Raw genomic sequence first — 2,673 nt, 5'->3', positions numbered from 1 at the left:
GCAGCCCGGCAACGCCTGAGGCGTCACAAAGGGGCGGCTCAGCGTTCGGAGCTGCCGGCAAGCCAGGCGGGAGGCTCCGCGCGCCTGCCTCTGCATGATGGTGCCAGGAGGAGACTCCCCCCTCCCCCACCCTCTTTCCATCCTCCATGTCCTCAGTCCCCCGACCCCCCTCACAGACTCCCCTCCCCGTCCCTTGTTTTCCACCTGGCACCCCAAAAACATCCCCAGCCTTCTCTGCCCCTCCCTCCTGGCTGGGCACCCCCCACCAGAACCTCCTTCTCTGCCTCCTTTCCATTGCACCTCACCCACAGACATCTCTTTTCCATCTCACAGCACCCAGGCAATGCCACCTTTGCTGCCCCTTCTCCCCAGGCAGCCACCCAGATCTGCCGGCCATCGGACTGTCACAGCACCCGGAGCAGCCCTCCTTCTCAGTTCCACTCTAACATGTAGGGGGCAGGGTCTACTCAGACTTACAAATTCAGACTAACTTTCTCTGAAGTCACTGGGGATTTAAATTGGTCCAAATGAGAGCAGACTCTGGCCCATGATGCCTAAATACTAATTTGTATGTACATCTATGGCATCAATCCTGTATTTGTGTGAATGGACCTCAAAGCCCTACTTTCTGAAAATGTGGACCACAAACTTTGTGCTGCCTGAATGTTGAGGACACTAATTACAGATAGGCCTAAGTAACACAATCTGTATATGGAATTGAACCCATAGAGCACTTCCCCAAACTTCAGAAGGAAGAGAGTTTGGATTCAGTGTTCTGCTTCAGGCCTGTTCCTAATAGAAACACTTACAATAGTATCTTAGCTTTCGATAGCACCTGTCAACCCAAAGTATCCCAAAGCTCTTTACAAGCTACATACATGAAGCTCTGCTGAAATGCAGCCACATCTGGGGTAGAAAGATGACAGCTATATAGATAGCAGGTGTGCAAAACCATAGTTCTGGAGGAGAATGGGGATTTTGGCTAACTACTACCCAACGCAGCTTAACATCACAGGCCACAATGAACACGTGTCCCTAGGGCTCTGGTCTTTACACTGAATAGAGTCCAGCTCAAAGTCTCTGTCCTGATGCTCAAAACCTTGTCTGGAATTGGCCCAAGCTACTTAAAAAAGAGTGTCTCCCTCTGCAACCAGGACCTCCATTGACATGTGTGTTCCACTGGAATGATGAAACTCAAAGAATAGGAGGCTTGTGAATGCAGGAGATAGAACTCTCAAAGAAGCTGGACCAAGACTATAGTATTAACTCTTGCAAGAGATAAGAATGAGCAGAGATCACATCCCTTTCAGAATTAAATGCAAATCTTATTTCAATTTAGCTTTCCCCCAATAATTTCTTCCCACACATATGGATACACAAAACACCCACTCGCTCACACGCACAAACATAAACAAGCAAACAAACAAAATTCCTGTGAACTAATGAAGCTATTTATCCTATGGGCTGGGAAGGAAGGAAGGAAGAGAGCTATTACTTTTTTAAAATACATGGTAGACTCTCATTTACTATAGTGATGGGGACAGGAATTTCACTCTGGGGAGTTTAGAGCACTGCAATATTTTGATTTGATGGGTGGAGAGGCGTTGCCTATTCCATCAAATGCATAAGACTTTCAAAGTTTGTATCAGAGAGATAAAGCGGGTAGGTAACATATTTTATTGGACCAACTTCTGTTGAGGAGAGAGAGAAGCTTTCGAGCCACAGAGAGTTCTTTTTCAGGTCGAGGAAAGAGTAGAGTGGTCCCTTAGAACATGCGCTAACTACTTATGCTAAACAATCTGTTCCACCTTACATTTAGGTGTGACGCTCTGACTACTTTTCCCAGATCTGAAGAAGAGCTCCGAGTGGCTCAGAAGCGGTCTCTCTCACCTATAGAAGTTGGCGCAATAAAAGATATTACCTCATCCACCTTGTCTTTCTAATATTCTGGGACCAACACGGCTACAACAACTCTGCAAACAAAGTTTATATTGTCAGAATGATAAGGATATATTCTATAGCTTCAAGTCCCACCCAGTGGAACTTTTAAAACTAGATTGGAAAAACGTAACTAAATGTGAAATAAGGAATAATCCTCTTGAAGCAGTGAAATGATAAATTAGATGAATTAATAGGTCATCTCCCACTCTACATTTTGATTCTTTCATCCTTTCAAAGCACTTTACAATATAGTGCCAATGCAATGCACCTCTGGTGTGGAGGACAGAAAACAACTGGTGCACAGAACAAATGACAGTTTTGAGATGGTGGCAATGAAAACCACTGCTCTCACATAAGTGGATTTTTAATGTCCACACAGAGTAATCAGGAGCTCCGTTTTTAAGATCTTACCAAAAAACAGGTTTTTTTTTAAATGGACACAAAGTAAACTGCAGAGAACTAGTTGGTGGCTAGTTAGCATGCTTTATGTCAATATTATTCTTTAGTATGGAAGTCTATTCCATTTCAGCACTGCACCCCCACAAATATTGAGTGTCTGTCCTCTCCATAAACTTGTGTCTAACTATTCCCCAAGCTGTCTCTCACTTTTCCTAATCCTCCTTATTTTTCATCTCTTCCAGATGGGACACCATTTGAAAGTTATAAATGAGGACATAATGGAATTAAAATAAGACCACATAACTCCAATGAAATATACAGACCTAGGAAAGC

Source organism: Mauremys mutica, chromosome 3, assembly GCF_020497125.1.
Source record: "Mauremys mutica isolate MM-2020 ecotype Southern chromosome 3, ASM2049712v1, whole genome shotgun sequence".
Taxonomy (NCBI): Eukaryota; Metazoa; Chordata; order Testudines; family Geoemydidae; genus Mauremys; species Mauremys mutica.
The sequence above is the reverse complement of the archived record's forward strand: the minus strand, read 5'-3'. Positions refer to the sequence as shown.